Source organism: Bos indicus x Bos taurus, chromosome 23 (genome assembly GCF_003369695.1).
Source record: "Bos indicus x Bos taurus breed Angus x Brahman F1 hybrid chromosome 23, Bos_hybrid_MaternalHap_v2.0, whole genome shotgun sequence".
NCBI classification, from domain to species: domain Eukaryota; kingdom Metazoa; phylum Chordata; class Mammalia; order Artiodactyla; family Bovidae; genus Bos; species Bos indicus x Bos taurus.
In genome coordinates this window covers 14,721,862-14,745,790 of record NC_040098.1, presented here as the reverse complement: position 1 = coordinate 14,745,790, position 23,929 = coordinate 14,721,862, and the positions used below count along the sequence as shown (strand labels likewise).

At 42.0% G+C, this 23,929-nt stretch overlaps 1 pseudogene; it reads left to right on the top strand.

Moving 5' to 3' along the window:
- The window catches only part of LOC113882301, a 42,984-nt pseudogene extending 19,635 nt beyond the window's left edge, over nt 1-23,349 (top strand).
- Nucleotides 23,350-23,929: the final 580 nt, after the last annotated feature.

The following is a 23,929-nucleotide window of genomic DNA, read 5'->3' as shown; positions in this document are numbered from 1 at the left end:
CCATGGCGTATTGTCGTGCAAGCATGGTCCAGGTCCCTCTGAAAATACCCAACGCCCAAAGAACCCCTGGGGAATGTAAATGAGAGGAGCTATCACTTCCAAGTAACAGGAAAGCCAATCCTTTGTCTTTTCATCATGTCTCTAGTGCTAACCATACAGCTTCTCTGAAGCTCAGCCTTAGTCCTTCCTTGAGCCCGAAGCTGATTTTTAAAAGTCTCCTATATTGGGAGACTCTCAAAAGCCAAGGCAATGATGCCGGGTTGTACTTGTGAAATCAGAGGAGCAAGGACAGCAGGAAAGCATCTCATGGTTAAGTGTATTTGGCAAATGAAAAATACCCACCACCTGCCAGCCCTTCTCTGACGGTGGCGATCCACTGACACCATCTCATCTGTACCCTCCGGAGAAGCCTACATGTGAGACAGCTGGCAGGACTGGGTGGCCTTCATGTCCATGAGAAATGGATATGAGCTGACTACACGGGGATCAGATCCTTCTGATCAGTGTTACACTCCATGCAGTGACTCACCTAGCCGACACTGTGCAGCTACTAGTCTCCGAGTAGTTGAGCTCTTGGAAATACTTTGAAGCATCAAATGTCATGCCTATTCCAGAAGGACCTCAGGAATCCCAGGGATAAGAGCAACAAAATTCTCTTAGGTCACAGACCCCACACATAATATCTCCACTTGGTGTTAAAAACGCCCCCATTAGCTAATAGGCGCGGGGCTATAAGAGACACATGGCTTATATACACTGATGAAGCCTATTATGCTTTGTATGTCAAGAACATGTCATGAACAGGGTTAATATACAAAATATATAAGCAGCTCATACAATACAACATCAAAAAAACAAGCAACTTGATTAAAAATGGTCAGAAGACCTGAATAGATATTTTTCCAAAGACATGCAGATGGCTAACAGGCACATGAAAAGATGCTCAACATTGTTAATCACCAGAGAAATGTAAATTAAAACCACAATGAGATGTCACCTCACACCTGTCAGAATGGCTAATATCAAATAGACCACAAATAAATGTTGAGGAGGACGTAGGGAAAGGGGAACACTTGTATACTGCTAGTGGGAATATAAATTGGTGCAGCTGCTGAGGAAAACAGTATGAAGATTTCTCAAAAAACTAAAAGTAGAACTCTCATATGACCCAGCAATTCTACTCCTGGGTATATATCTGAAAAAAATGAAAACACTAATTTGAAAAGATGCATGAGCCCCAATGTTCTTAGAAGCATTATTTACAATAGCCAAGATATGGAAGTAACCTAAGTGTCCATCAACAGATGAATGGACAAAGAAATATGTGATATATATATAAATTGAATACTATTCAGTCATTAAAAAGAAAATGTTGCCATTTGTAACAACACGATGCTGGGAAAGATTGAGGGCAGAAGAAGGGGATGACAGAGGACGAGATGTTTGGATGGCACCACCGACTCAATGGACATGATTTTAAGAAAATTCTGGGTGGTGGTGAAGGACAGGGAAGCCCGGAGTGCTGTAATTCATGGAGGTGCAAAGAGTCGGACTGGGCAACAGAACAACAACGAAAACATAGATGGACTTGGAGGGTCTTATGCTAAGAAAAATAAATCAGGCAGAGAAAGAGAAATACTGTATGACATCGCTTATATGTGGATCTAAAAAATAAAGCAGAGTAGTGATTTTTAACACAAAAGAGACTCACAGAGGTAGAGAACAAACTCGTGGTTACCAGTGGGGAAAAGGAAGGGGGAGGGGCAAGATAGGGATAGAGGATTAAGAAGCACAAACTACTTTGTATAAATTAATAAGCTACAAGGAAATATGGTACAACTCGGGGAATATAGTCAATATTTTATAATAACTATGAATGGAATACAACTTTTAACAACTCCGAATCACTATGTTGTAAATGATATTTGCACATCAACTGTACCTCAATTTAAAAAATGCAAACAGTAAATAAAAGGAAAATAAAAAAGAACATGTGTGACCACTTAGCAAATATGTAGATAAGTATCTTTAGGGCTTTTAAATAGGGCAGTGCATGTGAGTCAGGGACCCGGCAGGAAAGAGGCAGCCACTCAAAGGGCTAACTGAATGGAGCCTGGGAGGGACCACTGATGTGGTGTGAGCAGAGTTAGGGGATGGTGCAGTACCCATGGGGGGCTTCCCAGGTGGCTCAGTGGTAAAGAATCTGCCTGCTGATGCAGGAGACGTAGGAGACGTGAATTCAACCCTGGGTTGGGAAGATCCCCTGGAGAAGGAAATGGCAACCCAGTATTCTTGCCTGGGAAATCCCAAGGACAGAGAAGCCTGGCAGTTACAGTCCATAGAGTGGCAAAGAGTTAGATACAACTGAGTGACTGAGTAGGAGCAGCAGAAGCAGCACCCAGACTAGCAACAATAGAAAGCCATCATCACCTGTATTCTTGCTGGAACATTTCCTACTGCTGCTATAACAAATTACCCAAAATTTAGTGGCTTAAAATGATACCTGGTTTATATACACAGTGATGTAGAGCCACCAGGGAAGCTGCCGTGGTTAAGGTGGGCAATTACGCCCACCACACCTCCTAGGACTAAAAGGACAAAGGGCTGGGTTGGGGGTACTTTTACAAGAATGCGGCAAAAGCTGTGGCCCTGGAGAGAGTGACCTGGAAGGCACCGTGACTGTATATAAACCACTACTACCAGCTGAACCCCAGCCGCACCCTCTGAGATCTCTCTGTTCATACGCTCACATCCTGCCCCTGCCTTCTACTGCCTGAGCCCAAACGGCACCGAGAGGGCAGGGAGGGCTAAGTGATGAAATCCATAGAATTTGACATTTCTGAGCACAGATTGATGCAGATAAGGGTAGATGGTAGGGTTCTAGGGGCACAAGTAGAATGGCCAGAAGACTGAGGGTATCAAGTGAACCTAGGCTGAATTCCCCAGAGGATTCAGACATTTCTAGGCTGGTCTGGAGAAATAAACAACAGGACAGCCCCCACAGGGCACTGTTTACATGAGAAATCTGACTCCTGAGAAAGAACCCTTCCCAAGGGAAGGATAAATGGAGGTGAGGAAGTTGGTTTAAGGACAAGGGGATGCCTGATTCTGAGATCAGCGCATGATCTGTCACATAGACTAAACTCTGACCCATTCCACTGGGCTTCAAACCAAGTCTTTGGCCGAGTGGGTTCTGATAAAAAGCAAGCAAAGATAAAGAGTATCATTTCCATGGAACACTGAGAATGGAGGTGCGGAGTGTGACAGTGGCATCCAGGACTGGCGATGGCAGCTGCGATGTGAAAACCACAGTATCAGCTATAGAAGTACTTTTAGGGTCCCCACCAGGGACCTTGGCCCAGACACTGCAGCAGCTAACCTAGAGGAGCTAATGGGCAGAACTGGCTCTGCTGCCTTTTGAAAAGGTTGGAGTTGTCCACATAGCAAACTGGGGCAGGAATAGAGGAAGGCTGTGCCTCCAAAGGGTCAAGTCAAGCGGACTCATTGTTAGGGCACCGAGGAACTGAAATTTCTGCAGGAAGCATGGGGGTGAAGGATGAAGAGAAACACTCTTTTGTGTCTGTTGTTATTATTGCACTCCTCCCGGCAGCCTGGGACACATGGAGTCACATACAAAGAGGGTGAACTGAGTCCATGTGGTCATCAGTGTTCCAGCAGAAGACAGGCCAACCTACTCACTGGGTAACCTAAAGCCAGCCTAACAAAGGGGCTGCATGCATGCTCAGTCACTCAATCATGTCTGATTCTGTGACCGCATAAAGTCCATCAGGTTCCTCTGTCCATGGGATTATACAGGCAAGAACACTGGAGAGGGTTGCCTTTTCCTCCTCCAGGGGATCTTCCCAACCCAGGGATGGAACCTGCATCTCCAGCACCTCCTGGATTGGCAGGTGGATTTTTTACTGCTCACCTAGCTGGGAAGGCCAACAAAGAGGCCCTTCCAAAGATCTGGGTGGGAAAGAATCTACAGAGTATGACAGCAACCTGGGGCTAGACATAGCAGGAGCTATCACAATCCTAGGCCTGGAAGGATGAAAGGAAAGAGTGGTAATCAGAACCCAGAGGCAGAGTGGACTGCCCCAAGGGAGCCAGGGACTTAAGTAGAAACTGAAGATAGACAGAAGTGGCTACCAAGTAGCTTAGGAACCAGGAATGGAACAGTGTATCTTGTGCTTTGCTTTCTTTGAGTCTCCCAATGCTATATTCTCCCTCCCTATCGGGCAAATCCAAGATCAGCTTCCCTGAACACAGAGAAGGATGGAAGGGGGTAGGAATGAATCTGGAGGGACAAGTCAAAGACCTTCAGAGCAGTCACTGGGCAGAAATACATTCTATCACCAACTGCCTGGCACCATGTAGCCTGTCTACCTATTGTATTAGGTAAACCCAGTGGGGTTTGGTCTGTTTCACAGCTCACCCCATTGATCTCGGGAAATATTGAGTTGGCCAAAAATTTTGTTCAGGTTTTTTCATAAGTATGAACTTTCTGGACAGCTCAATAGGTCAGAAACAAGGCCATCCACTGTGATATGACGAGCTCAACACCATGGAGTTTGCTTTGCTTTTGGTGAACTTTATGTTTTTGTTTTTGTTTTTGTTTTTTTTGAGAAATTTATTGGATATAAAAAGATTTACACTGTGAGTAAACAGTTTTTCCATTTACAGGTAATGTATCACTTACCATTCCAGGATCAATGGATCAAATCAATAAAAATGAGAATTATTTGCTCAAATCAATAAAATGAGAATTACTTGCTAACATGTGTTTTTTTTTTCCAAAACAAAAAATTTAATGAGTGGCATTTGTCTATAATTTTGTTAGTCTCTTTAATTTGTAATATTTTATAATCTGGATTCTCACCTCTGCTTCTTTCTTTCTTTTTAAAAACATTTTATTTATTTATTTTAATTGGAGGCTAATTTCAATACTGTAGTGGTTTTTGCCATACTAACGTTTTTAAATTTTTTTATTTATTTGTTTAGGTTGTGCTGGGTCTTCGTTGGTGCAAGCAGGTTTTCTCTAGTCGTGGTCAGCAGGGGCTACCCTGTAGTTGTGATGCGTGGGCTTCTCACTGCAGCGGCTTCTCTTGTTGCAGAGCACAGGTTCTAGGCCCGTGGGCTCAGTAGTTGAGGTAAATGGGTTTAGTTGCTTTGTGGCATGTGGGCTTTTCCTGGATCAGGGATTGAACCCATGTCCCCTGCTCTGGCAGGAGGATTCTTAACCACTGGACCACCAGGGAAGCGCTGGTGAACTTCTTGTGTGTGTGTGTTTGCTAAGTCACTTCAGTTGTGTCAGAGCCTTCGTGACCCTATGGACTGTACCTCACCAGGCTCCTCTGTCCATGGGATTCTCCAGGCAAGAATACTGGAGTGAACTTCTTAGCAAGACCCAATTTATGTGTCTGGTTACTACAGGCCAAGGCAGGTGATGGCATTAAAAGGCGTGTCAGGTTAGTGCCTTCAGTGTAAAGGATCACGATAGTGCCTGAATTGCATTTGAATTTGCCATCAGGTCTGATGTTCCATGTGCAGTAGGAGGACATGAGTTGGTGCATGGGGACTCAGTGCCATGAACTAAAAAGCCACTGAACAGTTCCCTAGTGACTGGAGTTAATCAGATTTCACCAAATGCCTAACCACGTTGTGGAAGAGAGTCTACATGTGAGAGACACTGCTCGCTGCATCTCCATTTAATCTCTTTCTCCTTTGAAGCAACGTATTTCCCACAGGGTAAGTTTCTAAAACTCAGACCATTTAATTTGGGGGAACAATTTTTTATAAAGGGAAAAGTTAACTTTGTGTGTTTTCTTCCAGATACCCTGACTTTCTGAGATTATGTATTTTGCTGTTGGGGAGCTTTTTTTCCTCCTCAGTTCTACAATAAACTCTTTGTTGTTTAACATTCTATTAACCACAACCCTCTAGTAACCGGCACATCTGTAAGTCTCCAGTATAATAATTGTTGTTCATAACCATGACCCTGGGGCTCTGCGTGGTCTCAGATGCTTCCAAGTCATCAAAGGGAATGCACTAAAATGATTTTGCATTCCCAGAGCACACATCAACCAACCACAGAGGGAAGGAGTCCAGATAAGTGCTAGGTAGAAGAAGAAATAACGTGAGGATTTCAAATTTGCCACAGGTAATTCACTGTATGGATAATGAAATCTACACTACATCTGTTACAGCTTGCCCCCACTCAAAGGCTTTCTTCATGGTCAGTGTAGACTCAACCAAAATACTTGTGCACAATTTTCAAAAGTACACGGCCGTGAAAGCAGATGTCAGTGTACCCAATTAAATCACTGCTTGTTTGTGCCGAATTTGTATTATCCATTGACAAATTAGAGGTCATTAAAAAGCTTTTAAAATTGGAAACTTTCTGAGCTTAGGAGTGGGTGAGACATAGCCATCTGCTGACCACACAGCGGCAAACACCTAAGTCATTTCCAGAGCTTGGAATGGACAGTACTAAGCTTCACATGGAATGCTTTCTTCCCTCCAAGAAAATCTCTGCATTAGTCCCAGCTACACAAAAGAGTAAAAGCATAAAAAGAGACAAAGGAGGACTAGAAGAACAAGGTTGACACTGGGAGGAGCAATTTCATGGCCAGACTGATCAGGACTCCCAAATTCAAGCTCACTTCTTAAATGTATCACTGCAAGAGAAAGGCTGCAGAGTATGTTTCTGCCACACAAGGTGAAGTTTATTCTGGAGGAAAAGCTTAGACCCCACACGTTAGACCCCATGTAAGGTTCTACATGTCGGGTTCCCCTGCCATCAGAGACTGGACTTGACCATGTAAACCTGGTGGATTGGCAGGTTAGGAGAAAACCAGTTGGATTGGGAGAGAATAAATAGGTTTCTGTACATGTTAGCAGAAACATCTCTTCACAGCAAAATGAACATATTTTATTCTGAATAAGAACAATAAAAGTAGGGTGCAGTTATTTCCACAGATGGAGATAAGCCAATCCTTCTTTTCACAAGGTTATGGTACAACCTTATTTCTATAAAAATATTATAACATTTTTTGATTCTCCAGCTATCATTTCAGAATAGTTGAGAGAAGTGAGGAAATGCATGCTTTCAAAGGTGACCTTTTTTGGGGTACATGATCTAAAGACTGTATTTTCTATAGGCACCATGCTTGCTACAGTTTAGCAGTGACTTACTGGACTTACTAGATGACAGCAGCCTATTATGGGATCTTGCAGCCCCTGCATCTTCCAAATTCCATATTTCCACCCAAGTACTCAATATCACCCCAATTGTCTACCTTGTGTTCCTCAGTCAGGGTGCCAATGGCATTTGGGCTGCAATAATTCCCTGTGAGTGTGTGGGGTGTTTGAATACTTAGCCTCCCTGGCTCTTATCCACTCAACACCAGGAGCACTCCCACCAGCAGAGGTCTTTAGGATGACCACATCTGCAAGTACTCCCTAGGAGAGCACCGCCTTCTCCTCAATAAGAACACTGGCTATTTCATATGAAGCCTCCAGAGCTGAGATGAGGAAGTCAGATGCAGCCAGGACAAGGCTGGGCAACTGACTGTGCTTTTCTGGCCCCATCTTTTCTGAGTCATTCATCTCCCCGCTCTTTACCTAAAGAGCTTAGAGACATCAGGAACACAAAGATGATGCAAAAGGAACTTGTTTTTGTACAGATATTTGACTTTGTTTTTAAAAAACAATAAGGTCAATATACATCATTGGATCTTTTAAAACATTTTTATTATTTATTTATTTTGGACGGTGTTAGGTCTTTGTTGCTGCATATCGGCATTCTCTAGTTGCGGCAAGCAAAGCATACGCTCTAGTTGTGATGCTCAGGCTTCTTATTGCAGTGGCTTCTCTTGTTGCAGAGCAGGGGCTCCTGAGCACAGGCTCGATAGCTGTGGGGCACAGGCTTAGTTGCCCTGTGGTATGTGGAATCTTCCTGGACCAGTGATCGAACCCATGTCCTCTGCATTGGCAGGCAGATTCCTAACTGTTGGACTACCAGGGATGTCTGATGTTTGAATTTTTAAAAAAAATCCAGGTATTGTGGGAAGCCTGATTCATGTTGGTATAATGTTCCCAGATTCCTTTGCTCCTTGCCCCTAGGATTCCTTAGGATCAACTTCCTGTTGCACTATGTCTGAACTCCTACCTGAAGTTTGGTGCCCAACTGCCTAAACTTTAATAACCATTCATACATCAGCTTTGCCTCCAGATGCAGCTCTCCCTGGCTTAGCCTGATTTCACGCTCTTCTCCAAAGCCATCAGCTGCCAGCCCCACCTTCTCAGACTATGGTAGACTCTCCAGAGAGGGCTGCCATCAGTTCTTTTCCTCCTTTAAGATGAACCAAGGCGCACACTGCACCATCAAGATGAGGGGTCCCTGTCTCTTCCCTTTCAATCTGGACTGGCCTTATGTCTTGCTTTGATTAACAGAATGCTACAAAAGTGGCAAGTGGTAACTTTTAAGACCTGGCGAAACCAGGTGCCATGTCAGCAGCCAGACTACCCTGAGACCACCATGCTGTAAGGAAGCCCAAGCTAACCATGTGCAGAGGCAGCCTAATGGGGGACCAGGTCAACAGACCTGTGAGCGTAGACTTCCTGGACCTCACAGCCCAGTTACCAGCTGAACGCTTCCAAGTTCCCCAGCTGACACCACTTGGAGAAGAAAACTGATCAAATTTTTGCTGAATTATGAAAAAAATAGCTTGTTATTTCAAGCCCCAAGTTTTGAGATAATTTGTTATGCAGGACTAAATGAATAAAACACAGGCCAAGGACTAAGGTTAAAAAATATCTCTCTGCCAGGTTGCGCTGGGATGTGCTTTAAATCTCTGAATTTGGGCAAGACTCTCATAAAGATCTTTTTTTTTTTTAAAGAATATTTTTTTGTTTATTTATTTTTGGCTGTGCTGGGCCTTTGCTGCTACGAGGGGGCTTTCTCTGGTTGCCAAAAGTGGGGCTACTCTCTCGCTGTAGTGCATGGGCTACTCACTTGCCATGGCTTCTCTTGTTGCAGAGCATGGGCTGTAGAGTGTGTGGGCTCAGTAGTTGTGGCACATGGACTTGGCTGCCTTGTGTCACGTGGGATCTTCTGGGACCAGGGATTGAACTGGTGTCCCATGCATTGGCAGGCAGATTCTTAACCACTGGACCACCAGGAAAGTCCCCGTCCTAAACATCTACAACAGTCTCCCAACTCACACCAGGAAAGGAGGACTTGCCTACTGCCACTCGAGCTGTGGTACTATAACCCTCATCTATGGGCCTTTCTAAAACCCTTTTGGTAGGATTCTACTTACTGTTTGTCCTTTGTCAAGGAAAGGAGGTTCTTCCTGTCACCCTAGGCATAACCTCTCCTTTTTGTACAAAGGACATAAGGACCCGCTGTGGCTCAGCTTCCTGGGAGTTGGCATTCCACCTCACATGACTCCATCCCAGCTTTATCTAAGTAGATACAATTCTTCTCCAAAGGATGTCTTGGCAACTGCATCCTGAATTTCATTCTATTCCTCAGAAATCATTTTTTTCCCTGAAGTATAGACTTATGTTTAAATAAATCAATCATATAATGTGTATGATTTATTTCACCTTTGAACATGAGTTGCTTATCTAGCAAATTTTTTAGAGTATCCCAGTGTTTTCATTCTCAGCACTGAAAAGTTTTTGTTACGTCTCTATTTCTATGTTTTATTAGCTTGCAGGAGTTCACCATCACACTTGAAAAATAGCAAAAAGGTTATGAACTGCCTGTTACTATCTTTGCATAATCCTACCCTTCACTTCAGAGAGATTTCAAGTACTTTCTAATCCATTGTGTGGGACTTTTTCCTTAAGCTTGGAAATCTGTAAGAAGCAAATTTTGATTTGCAGTCTCTGTTACATACTCTTACCCCATAGCAAATCCCTTGCAAACCAGGGTGGAAAGAACAATTCCAAATTAGGCACCACTTTGGCAACTGCTTTAGCAAATGTCCTAATTTTTAAAAAAAATAAAATTTATATTAACACGTTTATATATATATTCCTCTGAAATTTGGACACATCAAAGTCCAAAACATTAGCCCATTTAAAGAGACCATTTTCTCAATGACTGCTGCTTTGGTGATATTACTTACTGTCCTGTTTCAAAGTTCATTTTGTAAACTTTGAAGACATTTTGAAGACATGTTTGCAAAGGCCATGTGCGCTCACCATTGAGGCAGGGGGCGAGAATTAAAAACCATGTTGATAAAACCAACGCCAAAGTTTGGGGAAAGAATTGGGTTTGTTGAGCTATGTATTTCTTTCAGCATTTTAAAATGACCCTGGAACGGCCACTCCTGGACTGTAGGAGTAAATGACAAGACAATATACAGGTGAGAAGTGACAATTCCCACGCACTGCTGAGACATTCAGAGAGAAGATGGCTTATTTGAGTTATAAGTCTGGCAGTCGGGGGAGGCTTTTGGGTCTTGAAATTCTCCCCTCCAAGGGAGACAGCTGGGCTCATCCAGGGTCTGTGGATAGGTTATCTCAGTGAACTAAAAACAGTCCTAATGAAACAAGGTGGGACGCCCATTTCTTCAGCCCCCAGCATGGGAGTTTACATCCATCATCTCGCTAGTTAAGCCTCACAGTAGCCCAGAGAGGTAGAAAACATTCGGAAATTAAGGAAACAAAAGCTCAGAGAGCTTAAATAATTTGCTCAAGGTCATTCACTTCTCTAATAAGATTCCCTGGGATGTGAACTCTGAACTGATGACTAAGAGACTTTTCTCAGAGCCTCTCCTAAATCTAGATCAAAGACTATTAGCTTGTCTCTGTACCAACCACCAAGCCCACTCCTAATCCTGACAGAGAGCTGACTAATGAATGCCCTAGATGATGGAGATTAGATGGGAGAACGTGGCCAGGTAGGGAAAAACTCAACTAGCTATGAGCAGGTGGTAGGTCGGGCTCATTTCTGTATTCTAACCATACCCTTCAAAAATATATTGTCTCCCTACTGGATCCTAGCATAACACCTGGCAGCTGCTCATGATTTTGTTGCATTCAATCTGTCACTAATAAGACTTATAATGGTGATGATGATAACAATAGCAACAATAAAGAGAGTTAAAATTTAATAAGCAATTTACTATAAGATAGACAATGTCCTGGCCTTCCCAGGTGGCTCAATGGTAAAGAATCTGCCTGCAATGCAGGAGACTCGGGTTCGATTTCTGGGTTGGGAAGACCCCCCCTGGAGAAGGAAATGGCAACCAACTTCAACACTCTTGCCTGGGAAATTCCATGGACAGAGGAGTCTGGCAGGTTACAGCCCATGGGGTCACAAAAAGAGTGAGGCACAACCTAGCAACTAATCCACAAGCAACAGACACTGTCCTACTCATACCCAAACCATTAACTCTTTGTGTGCTCACAGAAACCAATGCGGGAAGTACTACTCATTATAGCATCTCACAGATGAGAAAACAAAGGAGCTGGTCCAAGATCACACAGCCAGAAAAAGTCAGAGAACCAGACTAATCAGGCTAGGTTTAGTACTTGTAATCTGAACCACTCTACCAGTATTTTTCAAACATTGTAACGGGGCATTTGTCCAAAATACTCTTCCCAGTGCTCTTCTCTGGAAAATCTAGTCTAGGAGGTTTGGGTTGGGATCCAGAGCCCTGCAAATTTTTAAGAGCCCCATGAGATTCCTGCGATGATAAACACAGCATGCCTGCCTGCTGTCTCTCACTACTGACCAAACCCCTCTAACAGCACATTTGAGCACTGTCAGAAGCATCGGGTTTTGCAAGGAAGAGTGAATTTATTTATGGGTACAAGGAGAATAACTCCCTATAGAAAAGGGTTTTTTTTTTTTTTTCTTCCTCCAACATCCACAGCTCAAAAGAAGGTGTTGAGGGTATACGTTCTTTAGAAGGGTTGAATTTTCTTTGGAGTTCCTGCTCTTCTTACTTTTAGTGGAAGAGAGTCTGGAGACCCCTCCTCCTGTGGGCCTCAGTTCTTGATAAGAATGCAAAAAAGAATCTGAAGTTTTACCTGTTGCAAGAGAGTTTATTTGAAGGTAAAGAGAGAACAGAGAGAACACCTCAAGAGAGAGGTGGGCCAGGCCAAGGAAGCCAATGGCCTTGGGAGAGCTGGGGTATAGGGTTTTTAAGGCAAGGTTCTTTTGTATAATCCAGGAGGCTGTTGATTGACAGTCTTAATTGATAGCTGCAGTTTGTATAAGAAGAGGCTCTACTGTACATGTCCTTCCCATAATTCAGTTTGTTATAATTAGATGTATGTATTTGTAGGATATTTATGAACACTTAATGAGCCCTATGGCCACCAAAGGTTATCTAAGGACATGATAGCATGAGGTGTGCACATGTGCCAGAGTGGGGAAAATCCCTCCAGTTGGCCTGTGGGGGGTTTTTCCAGTCTCTTGACCATTTTGGAGTACTGATGGGGTATGTGTTTGAGAAGGGGTTGGCAAATAGCTTGAGATTAGGCAGCTATTCCACAGTCAGTCAATGGGGCCACCTCTTGTTGCTCATGACTAACTTCCTGCCTAACATTACTCTTATAAGGTTTCCTCAGCACATTATCATAGCCTTTCTACTATGGCAGATGGATTTTTCTTCTGCTGCTTCAGAAGTCTGAACAAAAGAGAGCAAACTGGCAGAAGAAGCCCTGGTTCCTTCTATAGTCATCATGAACTGGAAGAAGACACAAGTTCACTGACAACTGAGGAGTCAGCAAGATTACAGTGGGGACTGGATCAGGCATGGCCTTGTCTCTTGTGGCAGGTGGGTTCTCTGAGAAGCAGATGCCAAGATAGGACTAGACATGTGAGAGGTTTACTGAGAAAAACACCAAGAAGGATAAAGGGAGAGGAAATAGGAGAAGGCTAGAAGAGCCTTCAGATTGTGATGTAGGTTTGACACCTGTGAAAGGAAAGAAGGAAGGAAGAGGACTTCCTTGCAGTCCAGTGGTTCATACTTCAGCTTCCAAGGCAGGGGGTGCAGGTTTGATCCCTGCTCAGGGAACTAAGATCCCACATGCCTCGTGGCCAAAAAAAGTAAAACATAAAACAGAAGGGATGTGGTAACAAATTCAGTGTGTGTGTGTGTGCTTAGTCATGTCTAACTCTTTGTGACCCCATGGACATAGCCCTCCAGACTCCTCTATACATGGAATTTTCCAGGCAAGAATACTGAAGTGGGTTGCCATTTCTTACTCCAAGGGCATATTCTCTACCCAGGGATCAAAACCCCATATCTTGCATATCCTGCATTGGCAGGCAGATTCTTTACCACTGCAACACCTGGGAAGTCCAACGAATTCAATACAGACTCAAAAAAAAGGACAATTCACAATGAAACTTAGAAAGTTTTTTTTTTTTAAATGAGGAATGAAGAAATTGGGTTGGAAAAGCTCCAAAGACTGCAGCAAAACCCTGAGAAAGCCTTGGCAAAGCTGATTAGGAGCTCCTCAGCAGGGGTCGCCTGTTAGCAGAGTCTTGCATTGAGTTCCGTCACTGTCTTGCAGTTTGGAGCAAGAGTGGCCCTGGAGTGAGTGCTGCGGCGGATCCACAGCTCTGGTGGCTGGACTCTGACAGTCACCATGCTTTCTACAGCAGGTTGTTTGGGAAACGATGTGAGGGGCATCCCTCCGTAGTTGTCACATCACATATATGTGGCTACAGAACTTATGTTTAGTCCTGAAAGCAAAGGTCATTTTAGAAAATGCAACGGGGAGATAAAGAGACTAGTCAGTAGGCTACTACAAAAATTCAGCCATGAAAAAAAAAAAAAAAAATTCAGCCATGAATAGAAAACAGCTGAGCTCAAAGAAGTGGCTGTGGGAAGAGAGGCATGAGCCACATTCAAAAGTTAAGAAGCTAAATGTTGGCTCTTCAAAAGACACCATGAAGAAAATGAAAAGGCAAGTTGCAGACTCTGTGAAAATATTGGCAAAACATATATTCAATAAGATTCATATCCAGGAAATACAAAGAACTTCTATGACTCTATAACAAGAGACAACTCAATAAAGAAAAGCAAATGATATTGATACCTTACCAAAGAAGATAAATGGATGCACATTTCATGAGAAGATTGAAATTGTTAGTTAGACTAACAATGTTAGACTAACAACATTGTTAGTCCTTGGGAAAATATAAAATAAATAATAATGAAATGTGCTGCTACTCCTATTAGAATGGCTGTTATTAAAAGATGGCTTCTCTGGTGGCTCAGCAGTAAAGAACCCACCTGCCGATGCAGGAGACATGGGTTTTATTGATCCCTAATCTGGAAGGAAGTGGCAATCCACTCCAGTCTTCTTGCCTGGAGAATCCCATGGACAGAGGAGCCTGGTGGACTCCATGGGGGTCACAAAGAGTTGGACATGACTTAGTGACTGAACAAAACATCAACTATTAAAAGATAGGCAATTCCAAGTATTGATGAGGATAGAAAAACTGGAACCTAAATGCACTGATGGTGGTATGTAAACTTGAGCATCCAGTTTGTAAAACTACAGCAGTTTCTTTAAAAGTTAAGCATATACTCACCATATAATTCCAGTTCTAGATCTCTACCCAACAGAAACAAAAACCTGTATCCACACTAAGACTTGTATGAGCATGTTCTTAGCAATATTCGTCACAATAGTAAAAAACTGGAAAAGCAATCAAATGTCCATAAATAAGCAAACTATGGTATACTCATACAATGGAATACTATTAACTATAAAAGGAACTGCTGAACCGCAATACTTTGGCCACCTGACGAGAAGACCTGACTCATTGGAAAAGACCCTGATGTTGGGAAAGATTAAAGGCAGAAGGAGAAGGGATCTACAAAGGATGAGATGGTTGGATGACATCACCGATTCAATGGACATGAATGTGAGCAAACTCCACAGATTGTGAAGGACAGAGAAGCAGAGTCGGACATAATTGAGCAACTGAATAGCAAGAACAAAAAAGGAACAGGCTATTGCTACATGCAACATCCATGGATCTCAAAAACATCATGGAAAGTGAAATAGGTCCTATACAAAAGACTTCATATTATGTAATTTCATTTATATGGGATTTTTAGAAAAGGCACAACTGTAGAAACAGATAGGCAGTTGTTTGAGGCCAGGGTGGGAGTACAGAGAGAGGTACAGAGAACTTTTCAGCATAATGGGAGTGTTTTAAAACCGAATTGTGATCACAGTTGCCCAACTATATACATTTATTGAGACACATTGAAGAACCTATTTAAAGTGAGTGAATTTTATGAAATGTAAATTAAATCTCAAAAAACTGTGAAAAATAAAATGAGCTAAGAAGGCAACCAAGATGGGATATGGCAACTCACTGTGTCTCTGGAGAGTAAGATTGAAGAAAAAGTCAAGGATGATGCCTAGGTTTCTAGCTAGGGTCCATTAGGGAGGATAATGTTATAAAATAATATTTGAAATAGGAAAAGCAGATTTAGAGTTTAGCTTTGCACATGTTAATTTTAAGCTGGCTTTTAAATGCCTGGTGAAGATTTCCAATGAAGAGTTGGAATGAGTAGTCTAGGAGATCCTGAAACGGATAGGAGTTGGAAAGTGTTCGAGAATCATCCACTTTTAAGGAGGTAGCTGAAACTGTAAGAGTGGCTGAAATCCTCTAAGAAGAATGTTCAAGTGAGGGTTCAAGCTCAGTTGAAATACATTTTCAACTAATGTGAGCAACCTAATGAAGGTCAACTTCCCTAGAGAGTATTTCACTATTTGTGTGATGATAGGAAGGAATTGCCCCATACTTTGTATATTTTTCCAGTAGCTCAAGACCTTAGAAATTCCGCTTATAAATGTCAGAGCTAATATGTAGAGGTAATTTAACCCAGCCTGTATTATTCAATATTTATCTTACGTCACATAACTGGAAGCTGAACCATGGCCAAGTGAACAATATCTGAGGACCTACCCTACACATGATGATGTGTTAAACATTCTTGAGATTGCAAGGGAATTTAAGTTTTAGGAGCTGATTTCAAGAAGTTTGCAGTCTGGTCCTACAGATGCTGTACCTTTTCAGCATTTGGATTCTGGGGTGGGCAGAGAATGGTGGCAACTAATAGCTGGCACAGCCAAACAAATAAAAATAAATATTAAAAAAAAAGAATGTAGCCCATAGCCTGAAATATATAGGATAGTCCATTCTTTGAAGGGTGTAACACTTTTCCATTCATACAGAGATTAAAAGTTGCTGAAAAGAGAATAACATTTGTCTTGTTAGAGGTTTACAGGAACACTGGAAGTTGATGGCAGCCAAGAACAAAAGATTTCGACCAGAGAAGTCTTTAACAACTAACCACACCCCTCCCTCAGTTCAGTTCAGTTCAGTCACTCAGTCGTGTCTGACTCTTTGCCACCCCATGAATCGCAGCACACCAGGCCTCCCTGTCCATCACCAACTCCCGGAGTTCACTCAAACTCATCGAGTCAGTGATGCCATCCAGCCATCTCATCCTCTGTCGTCCCCTTCTCTTCCTGCCCCCAATCCCTCCCAGCATCAGAGTCTTTTCCAATGAGTCAACTCTTCACATGAGGTGGCCAAAGTACTGGAGTTTCAGCTTCAGCATCATTCCTTCCAAAGAAATCCCAGGGCTGATCTCCTTCAGAATGGACTGGTTGGATCTCCTTGCAGTCCAAGGGACTCTCAAGAGTCTTTTCCAACACCACAGTTCAAAAGCATCACATCCCTTCCTCACCTTACCTTTAAAAATGCTTTACAGATACTATAAAACTTGGGGAACTCAGCTTCGTGCTCTTGAGGGAGGCTCAAGATGGAGGGGATACATGTACACTTGTGGCTGATTCATGTTGTTGCACAGCAGAAATCAACACACAATTGTAAAGCAATTATCCTCCAATTAAACATAAATTTTAAAAATGAATTCTTTGTCAATAAAAAATGCTGTGTTGAAACACTTCAAGAAGTTTGGGGTTGAGGGGTCACAGGTCACAAGCCTTTCTACTTGCATGTCCTGCAATAAACTTCTCTCTACTCCAAAATCCAATCTCTCCTTTTGTTTGGTCCCTCTGTGCACCGGGCACACCATCTTGCATCCGGTAACAGTAACTGTTGGGTTATTTGTCTCTGTAATGATCCTTTACTGGAAATAAACTTGAGGGCATTGCGCAGGCCAAAAAAGCTTCTGTTTTGTTTCAAAAAGTGAGTTCTTGTGGGTTTCTTTTTTAAGTTCACATTGGTCATCTTATTTGAAGTGAATTTTATCCTGATTTTCCAAGAAACACGGTAAGCATTATTTTCAGAAGCCATGAATACGTTGCATAATTCCATGTAATGATGGGTGTGCTCCAGACAATGGAGAAATGAAACAGGTCCCTTGGCCTTTTGTAAACAACCTCCCTACATGGAAATTCGGTTGCAGGAGCTGGAGGTGGGTCTGACAAGTGATTTGAGCGAGAAAGGCAGCTCTATAAACTCTGTGGCCAGAGGGAAGGAAATTATTGGCTGAGATTGGCAAATGGATAACGAGGCCTTTGAAAGCCACTGAGGAGGAGTAAAAGTAGTGGCCATCAAGAAGTAGGAACACAGAGAGGCAACACATTCTGATGGTCCCGGGCAGGGAGTGGCACCCCCCTGCAGTGCGGTAAGGAGACTGCTGTGTCAACAACTGCAGTCACGCCCCAAATGACATAATATGGCTAAGGGAGAGAGAATTGGAGTGGGCCATCAGTTCCACCATCAGACAAGGGAAGGGACGCACCTAATGTGATCCGTCCATGTTAACTATGAGTGAGCTGGACATACAATGTCATTTTTCAAGTTTGCTCCACAAAGGATAGCAAGCTTCTTCTGTCCTCCAGTAGAGAGTCAGCCTGATGACCTAGAGCAGCGGTCCCCCACCAGGATGACCTAGAGCAGCGGTCCCCCACCTTTTTGGTACCAGGAGCTTGTTTTGCGGAAGACAATTTTCCCTTAGATGGGGAGGCCGAGAGATGGGGTGATGGTTTCATTCCACCTGCCATTCACCTCTTGCTGTGCACCTTGGTTCCTAATAGTTCATGTCCCAGGGTTGGGGACCCCGGCCTAGAGGAAGGCGGATGCCACATGTCAGCATCCACAGCACAGCAGCCTCAGACTCTATGTGCCACTAAGCTGAATGTGTCTCCACAGACACACTTTCAGAACTGTCCAGCAACTGAGGACCACTACAAGACAGCAAAATACATAAGCATTCTCTGAACATCTCTTTTTCCTTTTGCATGCAAAATGAGTTTTCCCAACATCCATGTTTTTTCAGCTCAAGAAAATATTTTTTAAATTATTTAAAAATCAGTTCAAGAGGAAAATTTTTATATAGTCATCCTCTAGTTTTTTTTTTACACAAAATTTGGACTCATTTATGATTTATACAAACTCTATTCAGTTATATCCCCAGTATTCCTTTACTGCTTACTTCAACAGACTCCCGCCACCATAAAAGAAAACGTTTGTGACTTAAAAAAAAACACAAGCAGGTGATCTGTGTATAACTGGTCAATTGCCAATGGTGAGGATAAATAATGTACACCCAAGGAGATTCTTAGGTAGTTATTATCATCATTACATCTTGCTTCAGAACTGTCTTCGTTGTTGTTGTATTGCTACCACAATGGAAGGGGCCAGAAAACTTGGCATGAGGAGCAGGAGCTCACATGATCCAGAGGGCTTGGGCAGGCATGAGAAATGGTCCAGGAAAGAAGTTCCAGTTCCTCCTGGTCCTCCCTCCAACCATCTTGGCTGCACATCTACTGAAGTTCCCATAAAACATTTGGTCCAACCCACATATCCATCTGCCTTGGATAGGATTGCGTTTTGTGTCCGTGTCTAGCTTTGACGCCTCTGGGTTTTGTAATTATGATCATTTTCCTTAAGAAAAATCTTGCAGGACTTCCCTGGTGGTCCAGTGGCTAAGACTCTGGGCTCCTACTGAAGGGGGTCTGGGTTTGATCCCTGGTCAGGGAACTAGACCCCTCATGCTGCAAGTAAGCGTTCACATGCCACAACTAAAAAAGATCCCACATGCCACAATTAAGACCCAGATAAACAAATAAATAAGCAAACTTTTTTTTTTTTAAGAAAAAGAAAAATCTTGATAGTAACTTACAAATGTTTTTGCACAGGCTGAGAACTTGGATTTAATTTTAATACATATTGATTTGTTCCTAAATAGGATTTTATTGAGCCTCTTTGGTTTGAAATTCACCCCACCTCATCTGATGCATACTGGAGTAGGGATGCTTGAGAAGTGGTTATGCCTTCCATGATACAGTGGAAATGCACAGTTAGCTCCTTCTAACCATTCAGGCTTTGCCTCTGACCTTATACCCAGAGTTTTAGGTAAAACCAGTGAATGCAGAACATTCTTTGATATTTCAGGCTTTTTGATATTCAAGAGGGCACATTATCTCATAATCTGCTGGTTTGTTATAGGCATCAGTTTCATCTCATAAATTGAATTTTCAATCTGGTCTCATTGACCATGTTTGTTAAAAGATCGTATTTATTTTTCTTAAAATTAATCTTTTGCTGTCATTGTTGATCAGTGACACAAAAGATGCATTTTCTGTCCTACGAAGTGTCTATTTGTGTAATAATGTACATGTAAGAACCAAATTGCCACATCATATAAGCTCTTGCTATTAAATACTCTGTCTGCTTAATGGGAAGCCTTGTCCCACAGATGCACTCTCAGTGTGGTCCTCGGATATAAAGACCAGTCATGATATGTGAAATCAGACTTTTTCTTCCTCCAGAATGTGTCCTACTATAAAATATCGGAGGTAGTTTATAAATCAATCAGGGCAGACTTATAAAGATTGTTAGTTTTAAAGTCATTTGTATTTATGTAAATTAGTATATCTGTTCACTCACCATTACTCTGGGTGAAAATGCATATTTTTCTGTTAGCTGTTATTTTTAACTTAAAAAAGATTGCCTAAATCACCACTCTTCTTTCTGTTGGCTTCAGTACAACACAGAAATGAACTTTTGTATATTCCTTCTCAGGCATATTTACCAATATATATCCTACCTCACATGTATACTGGCATGTATATATATCCCCTTCATGGGCTTTACTCATAGCTCAGTTGGTAAAGAATCTGCCTGCAATGCAGGAGACCCCAGTTCGATTCTTGAGTTGGGAAAATCCCCTGGAGAAGGGATAGACTACCCACTCCAGTATTCTTGGGCTTTCCTTGTGGCTCAGCTGGTAAAGAATCCACCTGCAATGTGGGGGACCTGGGTTCGATCCCTGGGTTGGGAAGATCCCCTGGAGAAGGGATAGTCTACCTACTCCAGTACTCTGGTCTGAAGAATTCCACAGACTGTGTAGTCCATGGGGTCCCAAAGAGTTGGACATGACTGAGCGACTTTCACTTTCATATCCCACCTCATATAGTTTTCTTACAATGTGGCTGTCCCTCTTTTGAGTCAGACTGGGGAAGTCATGACTACATCAACCAACAGAGGAAATCATGCTGTGTGCTAAGTCGTGTCCAGCTCTTTGCGAACCCATGGACTGTAGCCCACCAGGTCCTCTGTTCATGGACTTTTCCAGGCAAGAATACTTGAGTGGGTTGCCATTTCCTCCTCCAGGGACTCTTCCCAGCCCTGGGATCAAACCTGCATCTTTTGAGTCTCCTTCATTGACAAACATAGGAGAGATACTATCTAAGTTCCAGATAGATCATAAAAGTTTCAGCCTTATTCTCATTCTCCCACCCTCTCCCTCTCTCCATCTGCTTTTCTCTTTCTCTAAAAGTGCTAACTCTGGATGATGCCAACCCTGGGCTATGAGGAAGCTCAATCTAGTCTCTGAGGGAAGCCCCCCTGGAGAGGTCCTCACAAAGAGTCTCTGAGACTCCCAGCCAGGGATCATCATCAACAGACGAGTGAGTGAAGGAGCCTTCAGATGACTGCCTAATTTCTATCCCCAGTTTCAAGTCTTCCATCTGAGGACTCAGTCACCTGAAATAACGGACTCATGGAAGTGCATTTACTTTAACCTTAATTATGGAAATAACTTTATCTGAAATAAAGATTTTTTTTTTTAAACTTAAAGCTGCTTTAGACATTGTGAGGCAGAGACAAATCTTGCTCACTCTACCCTTTCTGAACTTCTGACCCATGAAATCCATGGGTAAAACAAATGGCTACTTTCTGCCACGAAGGGTGACTTGTTACACATCCATAGAACGGGAAACACTGTCTTTTTTCTCTTCACATCTTTTCCTGGTTCTCTAAGATTAGTACAGAATGGAGCTGGGGATGTCAAAGAAGATGTGATAACGAGGTTTACTGGTGGAGGTACATGTGATACTCTTGCTTTTCCTTTCCTGTTTCCTCTCCTTTTTTTTTTTTTTCATATACCAATATTTAACAAACTGATTTCTGGAGCCACGCTGCTTGTATTAGAATCCTGGTCTTTCCCTTTATTAATTGTATGACCATAGAAAGTTATTTAACCCTCTTGGGCCTCAACTTTATCATCTGTAAAGTAGGACTAATAATTATACCTCTCAAAGAGGGTTGCTGGGAGATGGTCAAATGAGCTAATACATGTGAAGAGCTTAGAATAGGGCCTGGTACACAGGAAGGGTTCATTAAAATATAAAATATTACCTTTTTACCTTTAAGGAACTTCATTTTACTTTTATGATTTATGTTTAGTACATAAACATATTTAAATATAAATAATGGAAATTTTTAACATACAGAATCCAAATACCCAATAAACTTATGTCATTTCTCCATATTTTCTTGAAGACCCCATCTACTCATAAACATAATTTTCAAAGTCATAATCATTGCAAAGATACAGAAGGTCAGAAGTAATTACTTAGAGTATTCTCTGTGAGATTAATTATTGTGAGCCAGGCAGCTACCCCAAGAGGTAGGAATATTCCTGTCTTATAAATGAGGAAACTACCATTCATTTTATCAACAGAATATTATTCAGATACCAAAATAATAAGACAGGAAACTGAGTAACATTATGTGAACAATATACTGTGAAGTGAAAAAAAGTAGGCTATAGGACCGCACTAGAGACAGACTACCAAGAAAAACTATGTGTAGTATATTCAATTAGCGAAAAAGACAATCTTAAAATTATAGCTTGGAACTGGAAACCATAAAAAAGTGACCTGGATTTTTTAAAAGAAACTGAATAAACAGTTGCAGAGTTGAAAAATATAATAATAAAAATAAGATCTCAGCAGGGAGGTGTAATAGCACTTAAAGAGAGACTTGGAGAATTGGAAGATGAGTCAAAAATATTAAAAATGAGTCGGGTGTAGAGCACATGTGCAGAGGTGTCCAGAGCCAGTGGGGTGAGGACCATGTTGCTTCCAAACATCCTACTCACTGGTACACCAGGGGTTGGAAAAACTACATTAGGCAAGTAACTTGCATCAAGATCAGGACTGAAATACATTAATGTGTGTGATTTAGCTTGAAAAGTTTGACCACCAAATATCAAGGAGTCTGGCAAGATGGCTTCTCCCAAGAGCATGCCAAAAGATGCACAGATGATGGCACAAATCCTGAAGGGTATGGGGATTACAGAATTCATGAACCAAGAATTATAAATCAGATGTTGGAGGTTGCTTTCTGGTATGTGACCACAATTCTAGACGATGCAAAAATTTATTCAATCATGCTAAGAATGCTACTGTTGATGCAGATGATGTGCGAATGGCAATCCAGTGTCCTGCTGACCAGTCTGTTACCTCTCCTCCCCCAAGAGATTTTTTTATTAGATATTGCAAGGCAAAGAAATCAAACCCCTTTGCCATGGATCAAGCCATATTCAGGTCCTAGATTGCTACCTGATAGGTTTTGCTTGACTGCTCCAAATTATAGACTTAAGTCTTTACAAAAAAGGCATCTACTTCTATAGGAAGAATGAGAGTTCCACAGTTAAGTGTTGGTTCAGTTACTAGCAGACCAAGTACTCCCACGCTTGGCACACCAACCCCACAAGCCATGTCCATTTCAACTAAAGTAGGGACTCCAGTGTCCCTCACAGGGCAAAGATTCAGATGCCCACTTCACAATCCCCAGCTGTAAAGGCATCAATTCCTGCAACATCAGTAGTTCAGAATGTTCTAATTAATCCATCATTAATTGGGTCCAAAAATATTCTTATTACCACTAACATGGTGTCATCACAAAATACTGCTAATGAAGCATCAAATGCATTGAAAAGAAAATGTGAAGATGATGATGACGATGACTATGATAATTGTAACCTAGCCTTGAAGCATGTGCACATGTATACTTGGTTCTGAATCTGTTGTACTGAGATTAAACATGCATGCTAGATGTTTCATGTTGTGTTCTTGAAAAATAGTATTTAGTGAGTAAACATGCTTACCATACTTTTCAATTGAGCTGTCATGTTGGATTTTCTTTAATAGGATTAGTAAAGGTTTCTCATCAGCCTTTAAGTGTAAAAAATAGAGTTGCAATTCATGCACTTAAAAAAAATATTAAAAATGAATCCTGGAGAAACGAACAAATCCTTAGAAAACGCCGACATGAAGATAAAAGGTATAGAGAATGTAACAGAATTCTAAGATGCTTCATTGGATCCAAGAAGAAAAAGTAAAAGGCAAAGGAGCAATATTTGAAGAATTACGGGTGAGAATTTGCTAGAACTGATGAACACCACCAAGTCAAGGAGCATACTGAGTCAAAAACTGGATGAATAAAGGAAATTCACACCTGGGTGCATTAGAGGGCACCTTTAGAAAACCAAAGACAAAAAATTGTAAAATCAACCAGAAAGAAAAAAGAAAGCCTTCAAATGAGCTGTAATTAGACTGACAGCTGACTTCTCAACAACACTGATGGAAGCCAGAAACCAGT